At 45.7% G+C, this 21646-nt stretch overlaps 1 protein-coding gene across 10 annotated transcripts in view; it reads left to right on the forward strand.

The window, feature by feature from the left end:
• Window positions 1-266: 266 nt before the first annotated feature.
• The window catches only part of TLN2 (talin 2), a 497178-nt gene continuing 475798 nt past the window's right edge, over window positions 267-21646 (forward strand). For 7 of the 10 annotated variants that reach the window (XM_070378009.1, XM_070378013.1, XM_070378007.1 and 4 more), the window contains exon 1: window positions 267-425. The gene's annotated coding sequence lies outside the window, so the exon portion shown is untranslated. Of the gene's footprint in view, window positions 426-1929; window positions 1952-21646 lie in introns of those variants that run through there. The other 3 variants (XM_070378015.1, XM_070378008.1, XM_070378012.1) reach the window with 3 other exon arrangements.

Here is a 21646-nt window from a genome sequence, read left to right on the forward strand (position 1 = left end):
AGGGGCCCCATTCCCCAAGACGGTGCATTCCCTTCCTTTTTACACAGCAGACTCGAGCTCTGCGACAGTTCGGCCGGCGCCCCCTTTTGCCCCCGAAATCTCCCAGCACCGGACGGCTGGCTAGAGACCTAAGAGATGCCCGGTGGAGCCCATGCCTGCCCAACCTCGGTGCCGCGCTGCGCGGCGGCCGAACCCTAGCCGCGCGGGGCCGCGCCGTCCCCGAGTGATGACGCGCTTCCTGCCCTCCCGGCGCTCCCGGGCCGTGCGCTCGCGCTCGCCCTCGGCTCTTGTTCCGCGCCTGGAGCCAGCGGCGGCGGCAGCGGCTGGGGCGGCTGCGGGAGCGGAGCGGTAGCTGGGCGCGCTGGGGGACGCCGGCTGCACTCCGAGGCAGGCGCTCTGCAGTGAGACAGTAAATGCATCCCCCGGTAAGGCGCACGGCTCACTCGGGTTTTCCTCTTCCTCCAGCTGCATGCACGTTGCATGAATTTCTCGTGTCTTTTCCCTCCCCTTTACAGAAGGAAAATGTGGGTGGTTTTCCCCTTCCTTTTGCATCTCGTGAGTGATGCCAATGCAGAAAAAACCTCGCAAAGCTCCCAGATTTGATGTTCTAGGGAGCTTTTTGCAGGAAAATAAAAATAAAATGAAATTAATGCACCTGTCTATTGCACATGTATGTTTCACTGCGCTGGACCCGAGCGCGGCGGTTTGCAAACAGCCTCACAGCCGGCTCCCGAGAGCGGATTCCTAGCTGTGGGCAGCTGGTCCCCTGCGGGGCTCCCCCTGGGTTTCCGGTAACTGGGCTTTGAAAAGCGGCCCCGCCTGTCTGGAGTGTCCCCTCGGCCCCGGCCGGGCCCCCGCGCCGGGAGAGTTGGCGCGGGCAGAGCGGCTTCGTTCCAGCACTGGTCGCCCCGACTCCAGCGCCACTTTGCAAACAAGTCTCCGGCCGGGCTCCGGGCAAAGACAGCCGGCCGGTGCTGAGCTCCTTTCCCAGTCCCGGACTCTCAGACCTGCCGATTTCACGATTGTGTTACTTGGCAATCTCGCCACTAGCAAACTGCTGGAAGCTGGGGGACCAAGAGCGAGGGGAGGATTGGGATTCAGTGCCGCCGCTGTCCTCGCGCTGGACCAGGGGCGCCCTCTCCTTCCTTGGTCCCAGGAGCTGAAATTTCGCCCCCGTCGGGAGCCAGGGGTCCCGGACACCGGCATTTCGGGATTCCCCAAGGGGACCGAGGAGCGACGTTCGAGGGCGCCATATTTTCAGTGGGTCTTGGCTACCGAGGGGAGTGGGCGAACAGCTGGTGGGCCGGGGGAAGAGCGCGGCGCCCCGGCAGGAGAGGCTGGAGCGGTTTTCCCCGGGAAAGTTTGTGCGCCCAGGCCGGCACGGAGGCGGCTCCACAGGGCGCGCACCGCGCCTGTCCCCGCAAGGGCGCGCGGGCTGCAGCGCGTCGCCAGGCCGGCTCGCCGGGGTTGAGGGCCGAGAGCCGCCGTCAGAGACTGCGCGCTCTGCCTGCCTCGGTCCACGGTCCCGCTGAGACGCGGCGGTCGGGCTCCGAGGCGCAAGGAACACGCCCCTCTCCTGCGGCCGCGGCCGCCGGAGAGCTCCGCTGGAGCCGTGCGCTTGACCGCTTTTCCCGGTCGGGCGCCGGTGTGGACCGTCTTGCTGGCGCCAGGACCCTCCTGGGTGCCCGTCAGAGCGCGGGAGCTCACTCCCAGCGTAAAGGAGGAGCCCCGGTTATCGTCCGTGGTTTGCGGTGACCCCGTGGCGGAAGACCAGCCCGAGCCTCCTCTCGACTCTGGCTGCGGCCGCGACAGCAGCAGCGCCCGCGGCTGCGTGCTCGGCTCTCCCCGCGGTGCCAGCTGGTGGAGGCGAGGTCAGGGGGACATTCCAGAAGTTGGGGTTTCACGGGATGCGTGGGGAAACTTGGATTTTTGCTGCCCGTGAAGAACCCAGGTGACTTGGGAAAAGGAGATTGATTCAGAATGCCTGTCTTGTGGTTAAAACTAACCTCTGGCTATTTCTAGACGATGAGAGAGGGGAATGAGCGGAAGTGTTGGTGTTGTCCGAGACGCATTTAAAGACGCGAGAGTAGCGGGGCGGGGTGGGTGTTCTGGAGAACTGGACCCCCAGATATAATAAATTACAAGCAGCTCGGTGCTCTAAATACCACTGAACTTTGGCTTCTGATAGAACCCGGGGTGCTGAGTGGTGACATTCGTCAGGTTGAGCGCTATTCTCCTTTCTTCAGAGCTTGGAGTTGGCGACTTCTCGGGAGGGGGGCGGTGGGGAAATCTTTACTTTTGAGATAGATTGTGATCTCTGCTTTGTGAAGGGGCAGGGGAAGGGCGAGTTGGCTGACCTACAGTTCGCTGGCAGGAACGTGCCAGCCTTTTTCCTTGGCTAGAGAAATGATGCCATAGTATTGAGGTCATGTCAGCACTTTGGGGCTTCATCATTGGAAAGGCTTTAAGGGATCACTGAGAGCATGTGGGGGAGGGGGGAGGCTTTCATCTCAGAGATGTGCCCTGTGATGTCAGGATTTAGGCTGCTCTTAGGTCTGTCCCTTCAATAAATACTATCCAGTGAGAATGTCAGGCATTGAATTTCCAACATTTTATCTTCCTTGGCTGATCTGGGGTACCTATGCAAAAACCCGGGAGAGGCCGTGGATGTGACAAGACACATGACCTTGAGAGAGGAGGGATACCTGCAAAAATGCTAATTTTGTTTTCACTGAGCCCTAGAACTGTGGAGAACAACCTGAGCCTAAGATACATTTTTCTAGAATTAGCATAATTAATTTAGGAGAGAATCAAATTAGTTGCTGAAAGCCTCCATCCCTTTTGTAAACTTGCCAGTCTTAGAAATGGTGCCTTGAATCAGAAAACACAGGGCTCCTCAGATTGGGGAAGTCCTTGGATTCTCTCTGTCTTTGTACCCACTCAGGTCATCAAGGAGTACTGAAGAATTATTAGAGGTTCTGTTTTTGGCATTGATGTGCTTTTACCTCCAAAGGGAAAGTGCACTTTTAAAACTTGGCCCTGTTCATTGAGTTATTGGGGATATTCTTTATAGGCATAGGTTTATTTATATGGGTTTTGAATTCATCTACTGTTAAATCTACTTGTTTGGGGATTTTCAAACAGTATTCCCTAAAGTATTTTTAAGCAAAGTCAGGTTTTAGAAAGAGGTGTGTGTGTGTTATTTGCTTTAGTCTAGTTTCTTCTATAGCTCAAATTATACTGATTCCCCCATTCCTCCTCCCCCTGTTACCAGCAGATCATTTGTTTCCAAGAGCAGTTAAGGATGGTTATAGGTGGTGAACAATTTAAATTTTTACCAACTGCTCAGAAAAAAAAAGTCTAAAGATGTATTTATTCATCTTAGTATTGTGCTTAATAACTATATGTATGTCACATATTTTTTGTGCATGTGCTAAACATTACATAATAAAAATCTAAAGTATTCTCAATAAAGCTAAAATTAAAAATTAAAAGTTTTATTATAAACCCTTGTATCTTCATTCAATATATATATTTTTTATGCCTCTCTTAACAAAGTGTTACAGATTGTGCTTTGTTGCCTCTTGCCTGATTCTTCAGAGAAGGCGATGGCACCCCACTCCAGTACTCTTGCCTGGAAAATGCCATGGACAGAGGAGCCTGGTAGGCTGCAGTCCATGGGGTCGCTAAGAGTCGGGCACGACTGAGTGACTTCACTTTCACTTTTCACTTTCATGCATTGGAGAAGGAAATGGCAACCCACTCCAGTGTTCTTGCCTGGAGAATCCCAGGGACAGGGGAGCCTGGTGGGCTGCCGTCTATGGGGTCGCACAGAGTCAGACATGACTGAAGTGACTTAGCAGCCTGATTCTTATTATAACTTCTTGGCTTGATCAAAGTTCCTGCAATTTTTTCCTATTAAGATTTTATAACTTCAAGAGGTTAGAAATGTTTATTCATTTTGGAGAACTGCCTGTCAAGTTACTGTGTGGTGTGTGTGTTGTGGTGTGTGTGTGGCATGCCCAGACTCTTGGGACAGTGTCTAAAATTTGTGATATCTGACATTACTACTTCAGAACTTTTGAGTCATAATGTTTTCTTGGAGGTTTGAGGTGGTGAATTAGCCAATACAGGAAGTACTAAAAAAGAGTTAAGTAATTCAAAGTTATTTTTATGGGTTAAAAAAAAAATTAAAGACAAGAAGGAAAACTTAATAAGCAGGACCAGAATTACAGCTTAACATATACCCAACTGGTGCCTTTTTAATTACAGTACTTTCCCCCAGAACTTTTTAATCCTATTACTCTTATATTTAATAAGGAGACTAGTTAAAATATAAGCCAAACAGAACTATTACAAATAATGGGGATAAATGCTGGGTATAACCAGATGTTTTGCCTAAAGTTAAAAGAGTTAAGAAATCTGAACTCTATCAAACTCCCCTGTAGGCTGTCCTCAATTCCCTTCCTCAATAAGCAGGAAATTTTCAAAGGCAAAAAAACCTTGGATGGCAGTGGAGATAAAACAAGAAAAGAACAAAATGTTTAAGGTGGACTTCACCTGTCTGTTGACCAAGCCTATGGCTTAGTGGCAGGTGTCCCTTGGTTTTGAGAGCCTTTGTTTAGGTACCACCCAGAGCTGTGAATCAAGACGGCTTTTTTGCCGCTCTTTCACAGTGGGTTGTTAGAGTCAGTGCTAGGACAATGTTTCATTTCTCCGTTAACCAACAATTAAATTTCATCCAAAGTGATGTTGTTCTGAATATGTAGAATAGGAAGTGAATATTTGTATTTCCCTTTACTCTTTTAGCTGCACTCAAACAAAATTTTCTAAGTCTGCTATTCACTGCTATTCTGATTGTTTTTGAGGGTTTATTGTGTACTTAGACATCTCCTGGCCTCACCCCACACACCCAGTTCCTAGAACATGATCTTTTATACTTTATGCATCTTGTAGATTGGGAGGTGGAGGAGGGCAATAGTATGAGATTAAATAGTACTTGAAGGACAGCATGATCAAAGATATGCAAAGGATGTGAACAGGCAATTCTCGAGATAAGGGGTATACAAATGGTCATAAACGTGAAAAGATTCTCATAACACATCACGGTCAGGGAAATGCAAATTAAAAAGCCAAGAACGGTTAGTTTTCTGTTCATCCAATTAGTGCGTGTTTTAAAGGTTGGTAACATCCTCTGTTAGGTGGGTTGGAGGCAACCCTCAGACTCTTGGTGGGAGTATGAATGGGTACACCCTTGTGGGAAAGCAGACAGTTTCAGTGAAAATTTGAAATGTGTATATTTGTGTATGCAGTCGCATATTTGGAATCCTTTCTTGCAGAAGTAGAAACAGCATGTAGGGATCTGTGTGTGAGGATGTTTGTTGCCAGATTACTACAGTAAATAAGCTAGAAGCATTATGAGTTTCCGTCAGTAGGATGAATATATAGGGTCATATATATGGACCCTCTCATCCATATATAGAGAGATTATTTTGTGAAGGATGTCTATGATATATGTAAATAAAAAAGTTGGCAAATATCATATGTGGTATGATACTATTTCTGATTTAAAAAAGAAGCCCTATGTGTATGACCTTGAAGAAAGATATGGAAGGACACATTAAAACCGAATATTGTTTAAAATTAGCTGTGGGGCAGAGGGGTGATTAACTTGCTCCCTATACACCTTGAATGGTTTACTTGCCTAAACATTCAGGCTTTTTTCATATGAAAACATTTTAAAGAATTATTTGGTTAATGAATAGGAAATTTGTCTGGAACCATTTTAGAAACAAAAACTGGGCAATATTCTGTTTTTTTTTTTTTCCTGATCCATTCTGCAGCAATCTCTTGTCTCTTTGGAAACTTTCAATTATCTTCTAAAATTCTGAGATTTCCCAACTTTAAGTGAAATCCTTCAGTATAAGCCTTGGCTTCCAGAAGAGCTATTTACCTTTGTCTCCCAGGACAGTGATGATAAGAGTTTGTGAAACCCTTTTCCTTGACTTTCTTTGATCCCATTCTGAAGGTAGAGGGGAGGTCTTCTGGCCAACTGGAGAGTCTTCCAGGAGACAGGCAGCATGTCCTCAAACTTGGTTTTCCTGAGCCTGAGAGAGAGAGAGAGACATGAGTGTGTTAGTTGCTTAGTCATGTCAGACTCTTTGCACTCCATGGATTGTAGCCTGCCAGGCTCCTCTGTCCGTGGAATTCTCCAGACAAGAATGCTGGAGTGAGTAGCCATTCTCTTCTCCAGGGCATCTTCCCGATCCAGGGATCGAACCCGGATCTCCTGCATTGCAGGCCGATTCTTTACCATCTGAGCCATCAGGGAAGCCCAGAGCTGCTGCTGCTGCTGCTGCGTCGCTGCTAAATGATTCTGCTGGCATTTGAATCCCGGTCTCCATCCACACTATCTTTAGCTTAGCTGATTGCTCTACCTGTGTACCATTTTCAATCCTGCCTCTAGATGTGTTTTTTGAAACTTAATAGTATTTGAGTTCTTGGCAGTCACTACCAAAAAAATGAAACTTTCAAAAGCAGTGACACCTCCATTCACATTTTAAAAAGTACATATCACATGACTCTGAATGCTGGTGGGACACTCAGAATCTCAACCACTTGGAAGCCAGGGCTGTGCTGCAAATTTGAAAACCGTGCTTTAGATTCAGTGGTTTCCAGGTGTGAATGCCTCAGAATCCCCTGCACAGTGACTCTTTAAGACCCCATGGACTATAGCCCACCAGGCTTCCCCATCTGTGGGAAGGATATATCTAGGCAAGGATACTGGAGTGGGTAGCCATTCCCTTCTCCAGGAGATCTTTCCAAACCAGGTATTGAACCCAGGTCTCCTGCATTGCAGGCAGGAGATGGTGATTCTTCACCATCAGAATCACCTGGAGGACTTGTTAAAACCCACTTTGTTGAGCCACAGTTTTAGATTCTGCAAGTCTTGGGTGAGTGAGTAAAGTGAGTGAAGTCGCTCAGTTGTGTCCGACTCTTTGCGACCCCATGGACTGTAGCCTACCAGGCTCCTCTATCCATGGAATTTTCCAAGCAAGAGTACTAGAGTGGGTTGCGATTTCCTTCTCCAGAGAATCTTCCCAACCCAGGGATTGAACCCAGGTCCCCTGCATTGCAGGCATATGCTTTACCGTCTGAGCCACCAGGGAAGTCTTGGGTAGGGCCTGATAATTTGCATTTTTAACAAGTTCGCAGATGACACTGATCTTCCTAGTCCTGGACCATACTTTGCAAACCACTGGTGTAGGGGAACAGTTTCTTGTGTTTTGCAGCTGTTGTGTTCTTGTCCAGCCAGTGCTCTACCTTTTCATGGATGGAAGTTACAATGCCAGTCGAGGCAAATTAACTCAGTTTTATCAGTTTCACCTAGCTGAGAAAAAGAATTATTTGAGTTACTTTACTGAACTGTTGTCTGTATCCGATGTAGGTGTTTGGGGATATAATGATGTTTCATACATGGATGTGTGGTTAATCTACAGTGAAAGTCAAAGTTCAGGTTTATTTTAAATATTCTGTAGTGGATTCTCATGGGAAAGCAGAGAAGCCTATTAGTCTCTGGTTCCTGTTTTTTTGTTTTTCATCATACTCCCCTGGAGGGTGGACCCCTTCTGTAGGGTTCTCCACCCTGGCCACGTGTTGGGATCACTTGGGGATATTGATTTAGTTGGTCTGGATGGGGACTGGACATTGGTGGGTAAGTTCTCCAGGTAACTCTAATATGTAGCTGGGGTAGAGAACATGCATCTACAGTTCTCAGGGTCACTTTGCCTTATTCTTTGAAGATGATGTTCATCTGGACCACAGTCCCTTCTCTGATCAACATTTTTGGTAACTTGGGCATCTATGTAGATTGTCCACCCAACTCAGTCCTTTGACCAACTCTCTTTTAGTTATCCTTTCTTCTGTCTACTTCAGCCATCCCTCCCACAGTTATTCTTAGACTGCTGTTTCTCAACAGTTTTGCCACCCAGAGGCTATTTGGCAATGTCTAGAGACATTTTGGAGAAGGAAATGGCAACTCACTCCAGTGTTCTTGCCTGGAAAATCCCATGGGTGGAGGAGCCGGTAGGCTGCAGTCCGTGGGGTCGGGAAGAGTTGGACACGACTGAGCGACTTCACTTTCACTTTTCACTGTCATGCATTGGAGAAGGAAATGGCAACCCACTCCAGTATTCTTGCCTGGAGAATCCCAGGGACTGGGGAACTGGTGGGCTGCCATCTATGAGGTCACACAGAGTCGGACACGACTGAAGCGACTTAGCAGCAGCAGGAGCAGCAGAGACATTTTAGGGCTTCCCGGGTAGCTCAGTGATGAAAAATCTGCCTGCCAATGCGGGAGACGCAGGAGACTTGGGTTCAATCCTTGGGTCAGGAAGATTCCCTGGAGGAGGAAATGGCAACCCATTACAATATTCTTTGCCGGGAAAATCCCACGGACAAAGAAGCTTGGCGGGCTACAGTCCATAGGGTCTCAAAGAGTCGGACACAACTGAGCAACTGAGCACACAGGCATGCAGAGACATTTTTGTTACACCTTGAGGGGACATGGAAGTGCGTCAGGTATTCAGTGAGTGGAGGCCTGGGATGTTGGCAAACACTGTATAATGCACTCCCCCAGTACCCGCCCCCATACGTAGAGAATTACGTGGTCTAAAACATAAGCAGTGTCACGATAGAGAAACCTTGCCCTGGTGTCCTGGGGGAGTTTTTTTTTTCAAACCCCGATTTATAGGAGAAATACATCTTATGTGATGACCCAATGCAAATATACATACAACGGAACCAAGTTTCACAAACAGTGTTCACCCTTACTAGCTGTAATGTAGTCACATATTTTTATTTTGTCTCATTAAAAAAAAATTGCTGGTCATGACCGGCTAAATTGATTTTATTACCCACTAAACTTGGAATCGCAAGTGTAGACCTTATCATTACCAATAACTGTACCTCCATCAAAATCTTGACAAGCATTCCCATCTGACCCTCGCCTTTTCTCTTTCGCCTTATTCCTGTTATTACCCAAGTACACCCAGCCTGCACCCTCCAAGGGGCTCTGACCTGGTGACCCTTGCACTTCTTCATCCTCTGTCACCCTTATTATCTCTTCCCCCTATGCCCCACCCTCAACCCCCACCCCAGGGTGCTTGCCTACATCCCACAACTTCTTTGACTATTTCTCCCTTCATCTTACTTTCCTAGGAAAACCCCATCCTCTGTCCACCCTGCTCCTGCCTCAGGCTGATGAACCTGGCTGGAGAAAACCAGCCATCCTGCATCGTCTCACTTTTTATTTATGACCATAAACCTCCAGATGGACTCTTGGCACTGCAGAGCCCACTGTATTTCTGTCCCCACCTCACTGGCAGCTGATGACTTGGCTTATTTCACTGAGAAAAAGGAAGCAGTTGGGAAGTAGTTTCATCATTTCCTCATGCTAAATCTGCTAGCCTACCTGCACTGTAGCTGCACAGCCCTGGAGCCTGTTCCCTGTTGGCATGCAAGGCTCTCACTCGTGCATGAATCTTCTTTCCCTTCTGCACCATCAGCTTTCTCCCTCTGATGGATCATCTCCATGAGAAACATACTGTAGTCTCTCTCATCTTGAGGGGAAAAGTACCACCAACACAACACTCTTAACCCGATATCCCAGTTGACGGTTCTCCCAATTCCTCTATTCTCCCTTGGAGTCAGTATCTTCCAAAAGAATTGTCATACATTCTGTTCCATGTCCCTCTCTCATTCTGTCCTGAACCCACCAATTTGGCTTCTGTCCCATCCCTTCACAGAAAGTACACTTCTCCAGGCGCCAGTGATGCCTGGTGGCCAGCGCTTAGTTGTCATTGCCTGTGGCCTCGGCAGCAGGTAGCCAGCTCTCTCTTTGGCTGTCTTCACTTGGCTTCTGCGCCACGGTCCTCACCTGGTTTTCCTCCTACACTCAGGCTGTTCCAACTCCTGCTCTGCTGCTTGATCTCCTCCTCCTGGCTTCTGAAGGTGGGGGCTGTTCTCTCACACTTCACTTGACTTGGGTGTCTGTTCCAGTATCGCCTCCATAGAGGTCTTCCTAGCTCCCCCTTGTCCCTGCTCTCAGCCTCTTCCTTGTTTTCATATCACGTGTCATCCCCTGATAACAGGCATACCTAGGAGATGGTGTAGCTTCCGTCCCAGACCACTGCAATAAAGTGAATATCAAAGTGAGTCATACAAAGTTTCTGGTTTCCTAGAGTATATTTATACTATACTATAGTCTATTATAGTATATAGGCTATATGTAGTATATAGTATATTATAGTAAATAGGCTTCCCTGGTGGCTCAGATGGTAAAGAATCTGCCTGCAGTGTGGCAGACCTGAGTTGATCCCTGGGTTGGGAAGATCCCATGGAGAAGGAAATGGCAAGCCACTCCAGTATTCTTTCCTGGAGAATTCTATGATAGAGGAGCTTGGCTGCAGTCCATGGGGTTGCAAAGAGGCAGACATGACTGAGCTACTGACATTTTCACTTTCATAGTCTATTAAGTGTGCAGTAGCATTGCATCTAAAATACACCAATGTACATATCTTAATTAAAAATGACTTTATTGCAAAAAAGGGATAACCGTCCTCTGAGTCTTCAGAAAGTCATATTTTTTTTTTTTGGCTGGTGGAGGGTCTTGCCTTGATGTTGATGGCTGCTAACCTATTTTTGAGGTGATGGCTGAAGGTTCAGTGGTTGTGACCACATCTTAAAATAAGACAACAATGAAGTTTGCCACATGGCTTGACTCTTCCTTTCATGAATGATCTCTGTAGCAGGCAGTGCTGTTTGATAGCATTTTACCCACAGTAGAGCTTCTTTTAGAACTGGAGTCAGTTCTCTTAAACCATGCTGCTGCTTTTTCAACTGAGGGTATGTCATATTCTGAATCCTTTGGTGTCATTTCAGTAACCTTTACAGCATTTATGAGGAGCAGATGCCATCTCAGGAAACTACTTTCTTTGCTCATGCATAAGAAGCAGTTCCTCATTCATTCAAGTTTTCTCATGAAATCAAAGCAATTCAGTCACATCTTCAGGCTCCACTTCAGATTCTAATTCTCTTGCTGTTTCCACCACATCTGCAGTTACTTCCTCCACTGAAACCTTGAACCCTCAAAGTCATCCATGAGAGTTGGAATCAGCTTCTCCAGATTCCTGTTAATGTTGTTATTTTGACGTCTTACCATGAATCATGAATGTTCTTAATGGTATTTAGACTGGTGAATCCTTTCCAAAAGGTTTTCAGTTTGTTTTGCCCAGATTTATCAGAGGAATCACTGTCTATGGCATCTGCAGCCTTATAAAATGCAATTCTTAAAAGAATAAAACTTAATAGTTGAAGTGACTCCTTGATCCATGGGCTACAGAATGGATGTAAACATGAAAAACATTCATCTCATTGTACATCTCCATCAGAGCTCTTGGATGACCAGGTGCATTGTCAATGAACAGTAATATTTGAAAAGAAATTTTTTTTGTGTGTGTGTGGGCAGTAGGTCTCAACAGTGGGCTTAAAATATTGAGTAAGCTGTGTTGTAAACTGGGTGTGCTGTAATTCAGGCTTTGTTGATACATTTACAGAGCACAGGCAGAATAGCTTGAGTCTTTTTCTTAAGGGCTTTAGGACTTTGAGAATGGTAACTGAATATTGGCTTCAACTCCAAGTCATCCTCTGCATTAGCCCCTAAAAAGAGAGTCAACCTGTCCTTCGCAGAGCCAGGCATTGACTTCTCCTCTCTAGCTATGAAAGTCTTAGATGACATCGTCTAGTATGACTGTTTTATCTATATTGAAAAATCTGTTGTTTAGTGTAGCCGCCTTCATTAATGATTTTAGCTAGATCTTCTGGATATCTTGTTGCAGGTTTTGGCGTCAGTACTTGCTGCCTCACTTTGCACTTTTATGTTATGGAGACAGCTTTTTTCCTTGAACCTCGCTAACCTATTTCTGCTGGTGTCAGGCTTTTCTCCTACAGCTTCCTCACCTCTCTCAGCGTTCCTGGAATGGAGGAGAGTTAGGGCCTTGCTTTGAATTAGGCTTTGGCTGAAAGGAATGTTGTGGCTGGCTTGATCTTCTATCCAGACTGATAAAACTTTCTCCATGTCAGCAATAAAGCTGTTTCCCTTTCATATCATTTGTCTATCCGCTGAAGTATTACTTTCAATTTCCCTTAAGAACTTTTCCTTTGCATTCATTCACAGCTTGGCTGTTTGGCTCAAGAGACCTCGCTTTTGGCCTGTCTGGGCTTTTGACACGCCTTCCTCACTCAGCTTAATCATTTCAAGCTTCTGATTTAAAGTGAGAGATGTGTGACTCTTCCTTTCACTTGAACACTTAGAGGCTTTTGTAGGCTTATTAATTGGCCTAATTTCAGTATTGTGTCTCAGAAAATAGAGAAGCTGGAGGAGAAGGAGAGAGACGGGGAGCTGCTGGTTGGCGTAGCAGCCAGAACACATTTATTAAGTTCGTCATCTTATTTGGGTGCAGTTCATGGTACCTGCCAAACAATTATAATTGTTACATCAAAGATCTATGATCACACATCACCTTAACAAATATAATTATATCGAAAAGGTTTGAAATATTGTGAGAATTACCAAAATGTGGTACAGAGACAGGAAATGAGCAAATGTTTTTTGGAAAGATGGTCCTGATAGACTTGCTCAACACAAGGTTGCCACAGACATTCAGTTTGTAAAAATAGTGGCATCTGCAAAGCTCAGTAAAGCCAAGTGCAGTAACATGAGGTCTGCCTGTATTACATACATGATTCATTGCATGCCTGTCTCATGGCACTAGAATGTAAGCTCGTGAGAGAAACCATCCATGGCACCCTGTCCACAAGAGTCAAACAACATCTGGCACATGGGAGATCATCAACAACAAAATTTTTTTATTGAAATGTAATTGACTTACAGTGTTGTGTTAATTTCTGCTATACATCTAAGTGATTCAGTTTTATATATATATCTATACACACACGCGCCGTTTTTTCCCATATCCTTTTCCATTATGGTTTATCCTAGGATATTGACTGTGGTTCCCTGTGCTGTGTGGTAGGACCTTGTTTACCCATTCTTTGTACTAGTTTGTATCTGCTAATCTCAGACTTTCGGTCCATTCCCCCCGCTCCCCCTCCCCTCATCTCCCACTTGGCAGCTACAAGTCTGTTCTTTGTGAGTCTGTCTCTGTTTCATAGATAGGTTCATTCAACAAGAAAAATGTGAGTAATTGATGAGGAAAACTTGTTGATTATAGAGTTAGCCTTGTGTGAGGAAAAATTATTGTTTTCCAGATTGGAGTTAAGGAAGAGAGTAGTGTTGAGGTAGAAAAGCAGCGTCTCTGGGGGACAGTATTTCTTAGGTCATGTGCTGAGATTTAGGGAGTCCAAGCACTGAATGAATGAAGCCTGTCCTTATTAAATACTTGTCGAGTGGGGGAAAGCACCTGCTGAGGACAGCTAGACCGAGACAAATGGCTGCCTCTCGCTTTTATCTCTGAAGAGGGGCTCTTAAGTGGTCTGCTTGCTAACTTGCCACTGGGTTGAAGACGTAAGTTCACTTGTCTTAAGTGTTTATCATTGACCTCAGTGTTCTGGTGAATTGTCTTGGTTCATCACTCGTCCCCAGAGTCCACTCGACCACACGGAGAGATGGCTCTTTTTCACTCGCACAGTGTTTGAGGCCCTCGCAGAGTGAATTCCTGCAGATGGGTGAAGTGTTCTATGCTTCCCTCTGCACTACTCTCTCAGCCTCCAGACTTTGTGTGTTTAAATCAAGGCCCTGTCTTCTCTCGCTATTTGCATGCTTCACAACTGCCCATTTAATTGCTTGGCATCCGTGTCCAGGACCTAGTTTGATGTAAGTGGAGATATTTCCTGAGTGTAGCCTGAGGTCATGCATGGTAAATCTTCCAAGAAGAGTGTGGCTTATTCCTGGGTTTGAGAGATTACATCAAGGGCACTTTAAGAGGCTTAATTTTCTCCTTGAAGGGCTCTGCATTGGGCTTAGCATCTGTCACTCCTGGGCCCTCCCCATGAGGTGAAGGAGCTCTTCCTGTGGGTAAGATGTCAGCCACGGGCAGCCTGATACGCACCACACAGCCCTTGAGTCTAGTACTTCCAGGAAGAAAGAGTGATGTCTTGTGGGATATCTTTATTTTTATTATCAGTGTTTTATATTTATTTATTTATTTTTAAAAGGGTGCCTGAGTGGTTCTAGGTCAGCCTTTCTCTTTGACAGGGACAGAACTGAGTCCCAGAGAATGTGACTGATGGGGTCCCTTGGGACAACTGGCTCTGAATTCCCACCCTCCTGACCACCACGGCCTCCATTTTCTGGGATGCCCGGGTAACCCACACTTTAATTCATGACTATGATTCTAGGCTCTAGGCATGTATCATAATCACCAGTGGGGACTTCCGTGGTGGTCCAGTGGCTAAGACTCTGTGCTCCCAGTGCAGGGGACCTGGGTTTGATCCCTGGTCAGGGAACTAGATCCCACACACTGCAACTGAAAGACCTCGCATGGTACAGTGGAGATTGGAGATGCCGAGGGCTGCAACTAAGACCCAGCACAGCCAAATACATAAATAAATATTAAAAAAAGTCACCAAGAAAACTCCTTAAACAGGCTGATTGTGCTAGTTCCCAGACTCCCCTCGATTTGGGATCTTGGCGAGCGGGACCTGGACACTATTTCCAGGAGTCATGTATGGATGTGAGAGTTGGACCATAAAGAAGGCTGAGTGCCAAAGAATTGATGATTTCAAACTGTGGTGCTGGAGAAGACTCTTGAGAGTCCCTTGGACAGCAAGGAGATCAAACCAGTCAATCCTAAAGGAAATCAATCCTGAATATTCACTGGAAGGACTGATGCTGAAACTGAAGCTTCATTACTTTGGCCACCTGATGCCAAGAGCCAACTCATTAGAAAAGACCTTGATACTGGGAACAATTGAGGGCAGGAGAAGAAGGGGGTGACAGAGGATGAGACGGTTGGATGGCATTATCGACTCAATGGACATGAATTTGAACAAACTCCAGGAGATGGTGAAGGACAGGGAGGCCTGGTGTGCTGCAGTCCTTGGGGTTGCAAAGAGCTGGACATGACTGAGCCACCGAACAACAAAGGGAGCCTTCTAGGAGACATTGCCCAGAAAGGGTATGAAGGGGGTAAAATCAGCCAGGGCCTTGGGGACAGCTGCCCAGCAGGGGTGATGCTTGCCAGCCTTGCACTCTAGACAGACATGGCTTCTTCCTGAGGCTGCGTAATCATTTCAACCAGGCCAATCCGCTCTTCTCTCTCCCACACTCCCTCTGCTTACTGACTGTGATCTTGTGGGGTTCTGGGTGTAATGCATATTAGCAGGACTGTATATTTTCTTTGGGAGCATTTCCCAATGTGTTTTGCCACTTAGTCAAGAATGAAAGCTGTGTTCGGTTTGAGAGGATCATGTCCCGAGGGCTTTTATGGGTCCTCTTGTTTAGGGTCTCTGGGTGCCTGCATGTTGAAGGTAACTTACCAGCTCTCAGACCACTGGAAGTGAAAAGCTGCCCATAGGTGCTGATGGAAGAAAAAAGGGAGTCTGATTGGCTGTGTAAGGTGGGTTTGCACTATTTTGTCAGAATGAAAAATCACTTGCTTGCTCTCAGGCTGGTGAACTTCCAGAAGTGTTGGAGCTGTGAGTTTGTGACAGTTGCTACAGGTCCCAGACTGTGATGCCTTGTCCCCCAAGAGCTGGGTGTCTGATGGTCCTGACTGACAAGTAGAGTATATATAATTTTATGAATATACCTGATGAAGATATGAGAACAAGCCCTGTGGAATCTACAAGCCCTGTGGCAAAGTAGTGTCTCTGCTTTTTAACATGCTGTCTAGGTTGGTCTATAACTTTCCTTCCAAGAAGTAAGCGTCTTTTAATTTCACGGTTGCCATCACTATTTGCAGTGATTTCGGAACCCCCCAAAATAAAGTCTGCCACTGTATCCACTGTTCCCCATCTATTTGCCATAAAGTGATGGGACTGGATGCCATGATCTTAGTTTTCTGAATGTTGAGCTTTAAGCCAACTTTTTCACTCTCCACTTTCACTTTCATCAAGAGGCTCTTTTGTTCTTCTTCGATTTTCACCATAAGGGTGGTTTCATCTGCATATCTGAGGTTATTGATATTTCTCCCGGCAATCTTGATGCCAGCACGTGCTTCATCCAGCCTAGCGTTTCTCATGATGTATTTTGCATACATCAAAAGCAGGGTGACAATATACAGCCTTGACGTACTCCTTTTCCTATTTGGAACCAGTCTGTTGTTCCATGTCCAGTTCTAACTGTTGCTTCGAGGAAGCATCTATTTCAGGCTTCTCTCCTTGGTTTGTTAATGGCCATCTTCTCCCTAGGCAGCTCTGTTTTTGTGTCCAGATTTCCTCTTTGTATCAATATAAGGACATGAGTCACAACAGATAAGGGAGTGAAAGTGAAAGTGTTAGTCGCTCAGTCCTGTTCGACTCTTTGTCACCCCATGGACTGTAGCCCGCCAGGCTCCTCTGTCTATGGGATTCTCCAGGCAAGAATACTGGAGTGGGTTGCCATTCCCTTCTCCAGGGGATCTTCCCAACTCAGGGATTAAACCTGGTCTCCTGCATTGCAGGCGGATTCTTTACTATCTGAGCCACCAGGGGAGCCTAGGACCCACTGTTAACAGTTTCATTTTAACTTAATTACCTCTGTAAAGACCCTATTTCCAAATAAGGTCACATTCTGAGGTTCTGGGGGTTAGGACTCCAACATTTTCTTTTCTTTTGACTGCACTGTGCAACATGTGGGATCTAGTTCCCAGACCAAGGATTGAACCTCTGCCCCCTGCATTGGAAGTACACAGTCTTAACTACTGGACCCCTTTTTTTTTTTTAAAGGGAGCCCAAGTGGTTCTAGGTCAGCCTTTCTCTTTGACAGGGAAAGAACTGTCAGGGGATACTCCATGGAAATCTCTAGCATTTATTTTTTGATGGGATGCAATTTAAGGCATAACACATTGTTAGACAGACTTGTTTCTCAGAGTCTGCCTCTGACATGGAATGGTTGTTACTGAAGTTACCTCTTTAGGCTAAGGGACCCTTGCCTGTCATTCTGCACCTAACAGTTTCATTGACCCACACCTGGGACTTTATATTTTCCTAAGGTCTTGTCTGTATTTTCTGCCATCAGAACGGCCATGGCAGGCAGGAATTATTTCTACTTTGAGGAAATTGATACGTTCCAAGGTTTACACACTAAACACTGGGTACATTTGTTTTAAGTTCAGATTTTCTCCTCTGTATCTTAGATGTCTCCTGTAACAGTGGTGATTTCTCAAGTCTTGGTATGCATAAGAATCTCCTGGGAGACTCGTTGAAAATACTAAGATTTAGGAGACTTTGTGGAATGCTACTGAACCAGAAGCTGAGGTTGCAAGTAAGGAAGCAGTATTTTTATTGTTTCTGGGCCCTTCCCTGGAGGTCCAGTGGTTAACACTCCATGCTTCTACTGCAGAAGGTACAGGTTTGATCCCTGGTCGGTAAACTAAGATCGCACACGCCATATTGTGCAGCCACACACGGCCAAGTATTTTTATTGTTTCCCCTGGAGGTTTTTTGTTGCACTGCAATATTTGAGAACGAGTGCACTGTGCCGTGGAGGTGCTTTTGGCGGGGAGGGAACCCACCAACACTGTTAAGTTTGTGTTTTTCTGTTGGCGGCTTTGGGGGGCCCTTGGAGACATCCTGAGAAGGCGCTCACTGGAATTGGGGTGCTTTGAGCCTAGAAGCACCTTCGTAGATCATGCCCCTGCCACCATACTGATGAGGAGGGCCTCTGGCTGCCAGGCTGTGCACACTCTCTTACCTAATGGACAACAAATCTGTCTTGAACTTTCCGTGCTGTACAGACGCACCTTGCGGCGCAGTGGGGAGCGGGTGAGAGTTAAACTGTTGCCTTGTGGTAGCACATAAGCATTGCATGCATTATCAAGGCAGAAATAGAGCTGGCAAGAGGACAAGAAAAATTTTGTGACTGTTAAGTATTCATCGTTATAAAATGGATTCACAGGAAATAAAGTGTGGTGGCGCGTGCCCAGTACAGAAGAAACACCTAGAGAAAATTTTCAAACCTGGATTTCTAGGCTCCAGCCCTAGAGATTTTTTTTCTAACGTGGTATTCAAAAATTCTGAGATACAAGTCTGGGGACCACAGAACTGGCAACCCAGTATTAATGAAAGATTATCCCTGTGTAGTTCATCTGTTGATATTACAATGACATTCTCTCTGAATCACAAAAACATTCCTAAGCCTTGGCCGTTAGCCTGTAGATTATATAACTTATACTCAGGATCAGTGTTCAAGTTATTTCACCAACTTGACTTTATTTTGATGACTGTATAACAAAACACATGCTCTCTCAGTGTATTTCTTAGAATGTGGTCCTTAGGTCAAGTATGATCAGAATTACCCAGGAATAAGGTTAAAGGATGAAGGTTAAATACTGTAGTTGCCCAGGCCCCAGGTATTCTAATTTGGTAGATCTGTGTGGGACCCAAGAATAGGGAGTTTTCATAATCAGAAGATTGTTAGGGATACTGAGGTTTCAGTGCCACTCAGCCAGGGTTTGGAAAACCCTGTGGTTTTTACCAGAGTCCAGCCAAATAGGAAGGTTAAAAACACTGTTAGAGACTTTGCTGGTGGTCCAGTGGTTAAGAATCCACCTGCCAATGCAGGAGACGTGGGTTTGACCCCTGGTCTGGGAGGATCCCACATTCCATGGAGCAACTAAGCCTGTGTGCCACAACTGCTGAGCTGGTGCTCTACAGTCTGTGAACGTGCGACAAGAGAAGCCACCGCAACGAGGAGGCCATGCACTGCAACCAGAGAGAAGTCCCTGCTCACCACAACTAGAGAAAGCCCACGTGTAGCAACGAAGACCCAGTATAGCTGACAATAAATACATAAAAATAACAAAACACTGTTAGATTGTTTACAGTGGCATTTGTTGCCATTTTCCGACTTGTAATTCTTTTTGTAGTCTGAAGTTACCAGGACCTTGTTCTGCAGCTGGGATGTAATTTTAACAGATTTTGAGAGTTCTAGTTGAATAATCACCTCCCTCCCTTTTGTACATAAGCTCATGCAATTCATTTTAAGATACGTCTTAAAATGAAAGTTGTGCTCCTTGTCCAGGTAAATTCCTTTGGAGCATTGATAGTCATGTGAAACTTATTAGAGATTTTTGGAATGAATTCAAGGAGGCTTTGTGGTTTTAAACTGCACAAGTGGCTAAAGATGACCTATGGTAGAAATAGGTTTGTGTTCTTGGGCTCCATTTGCATATTTTAAAAAAAGGTAAATGCTTTCATATGAGCAGGGGTGTTGTCAAGGGGAGGGACTCTCCCATTAGTAAAGGAAATTCAACTGCATTGACCAGTATATCTTGGTAGTTTCCATTCCTTGCTTTGTAGATGCATCTACAAATTGATTTTTTTTCCCCCAAAGACAAGATTTTCACTTCTAGGTTCTTCTTTCTGGCAGAATGGGGACCATTACTTTTAGAAAGAGAAGCTAGAGTTAGTTTTGTGTCATCAAGCCATGTGTGCCCTCTTTACTTCATGTAACATATTCTTGGAAAGTTAGAGGTGAATAATCTACTTTTAACATTGCTGCAGAAACTGCATGTGTTTGTCAAAATCGATTGATCTCTACACTTAAAAAGGGTGAAATTTACTGTACATAATAATACTTAAATGAATCTGTCTCCAAAAAATGTTCCAGGGGAACTTGTCCCTTTAACCATTCTTTTTGTGAATTAATTTTTGAATTCAAGATGTCGTTTGTGACGCACATGACTCCCCTGGGTTCGTCTTTGTTCCATACCTGTTTGAAAAGTGTTCTGTGTGCTTTACCTTCGCTGGTCCTTAGTGGGGTGGGAGGAGTGGGGACGGCACAGGACTGAGGGGTGGGATTTGCCTTCCACCCATTCTTTTTTGTGTGTGGGCTGTGCCGGGTCTTCACTGCTGCGCAGGCTTTTCTCTAGCTGCTGTGAGTGCGGGTTACTCTCTAGCGTGTGTGGGCTTCTCACTGTGATGGCTTCTGTTGTGGAGCACGGTCTCTAGTCAAGTGGTCTTCAGCAGTTGCTCTGTAGCATGTGGGACCTTCCCAGACCAGGGATTCAACCCATGTCTCCTGCACTGGCAGGAGGATTCTTTACCACTGAGCCACCTGGGAAGTCGCCTCCCACCCATCTGGATCATTTTCATCTCAGTGCCACATTTAGTGCATGGTGGAAGTTCACAAAGGTTTGGGGGATGAATAAAACCATCATGTTGATGGAGAAAGCGAGGTTCAGTTCCGTGAGGCCAAGTGGCTCGTCCAGATGTGAGGTCAGCATGGCTGAAATGGGAGAAGAATCCTTCCTTCATGCCTCTGACTCCCAGACCACTGCCCTTCACCATCTTTTTTTCAACTTAGGTCTTGTAAATTCATGTGTTATCAGCTGGGGGTGTTTTAAACCTAGGTGTACCTGTAGCCTTGTAGAGTGGAGGCATTCTGTTATCATGGAGGAGCCCTGGCTTTGAAATCATTCATCAGTTTGGCAGGTCGTTTTCTGAGTGTCTCTAAGGTGCATGCATGGTGGATATGGCCCAGACCGGAGCCCTGCTTTCATGGAAAGCACAGTTTGGGAGGGTACGTGTGGGCAGGAGGCATTAAAACAAATCAGAAGAGGATTGTCGACTAAAAAAAGATGCACTACATGAGAGTTTCAAGTTAAGTTTTATTTGGGTCAAAATGAGGACTGCAGCCCGGTAGACAGCACTTCAGATAGTTCTGAGGAACTGCTCCGAAGAGGTCGTGGGGGAAGACTGATATATGTGATTTTGGTGAAGGGGAAGTTCAATGAGTCAAGCACATATTTTACTTTTCTGCTAGTCAGAAAGAGCTGATATTATCATGAAGGTTTTCAGTGCTTTTCTAGATATGAGGAGATGCAAAGATTGGGCTCATGAAGTCAGTTTCTGAAAACATCTATCTAAAGACCTGTTCCACCAGTTTCCCTGGAGCACAGAGTGCTTCACTGTCCACCCTGAATTCCGTTCAGGGCATGTCGAACTTCAACAGCTGCAAGGCACAGGGTTTGATCTCCATAGAGGCAGATGGCAAATGCCCTCAGCAAGGGCCAATTTGTAATTGGCAGGGTTGAGTGTCACAAAGGTTACATGTAGGAACCTGTAATATGGTGACCACTATTCAGAGTGTGACCTTGCGGGAGTCATCTAACCTCTGTAAGCGTCAGTGACCTCAATAAAAGAGACGAATCAAGGATTTGTTGCAAAGATTCAACGAGATCATAAATGTAAAGCATACTATGCATGCTTCTGGGCACATGGTAATTATCTGTAATTTGTTAGGGTGAGTAAATATGTTTGTATTTCTCACCACTGTGCTGCACTGGCTCTTGTGGACAACCTCAGAATGGGAGTTTGGAATGTTTGCTTTTTTCTCTTGTGTTTTGGATCATCTGAAGAACGATGGAGGAATATATTGGAGGGCTGTCTTAGTTGGTTTTGCTCATTGACTAATGAGATTGAG

Source organism: Bos mutus, chromosome 10, assembly GCF_027580195.1.
Source record: "Bos mutus isolate GX-2022 chromosome 10, NWIPB_WYAK_1.1, whole genome shotgun sequence".
In the NCBI taxonomy this organism is placed as follows: Eukaryota; Metazoa; Chordata; class Mammalia; order Artiodactyla; family Bovidae; genus Bos; species Bos mutus.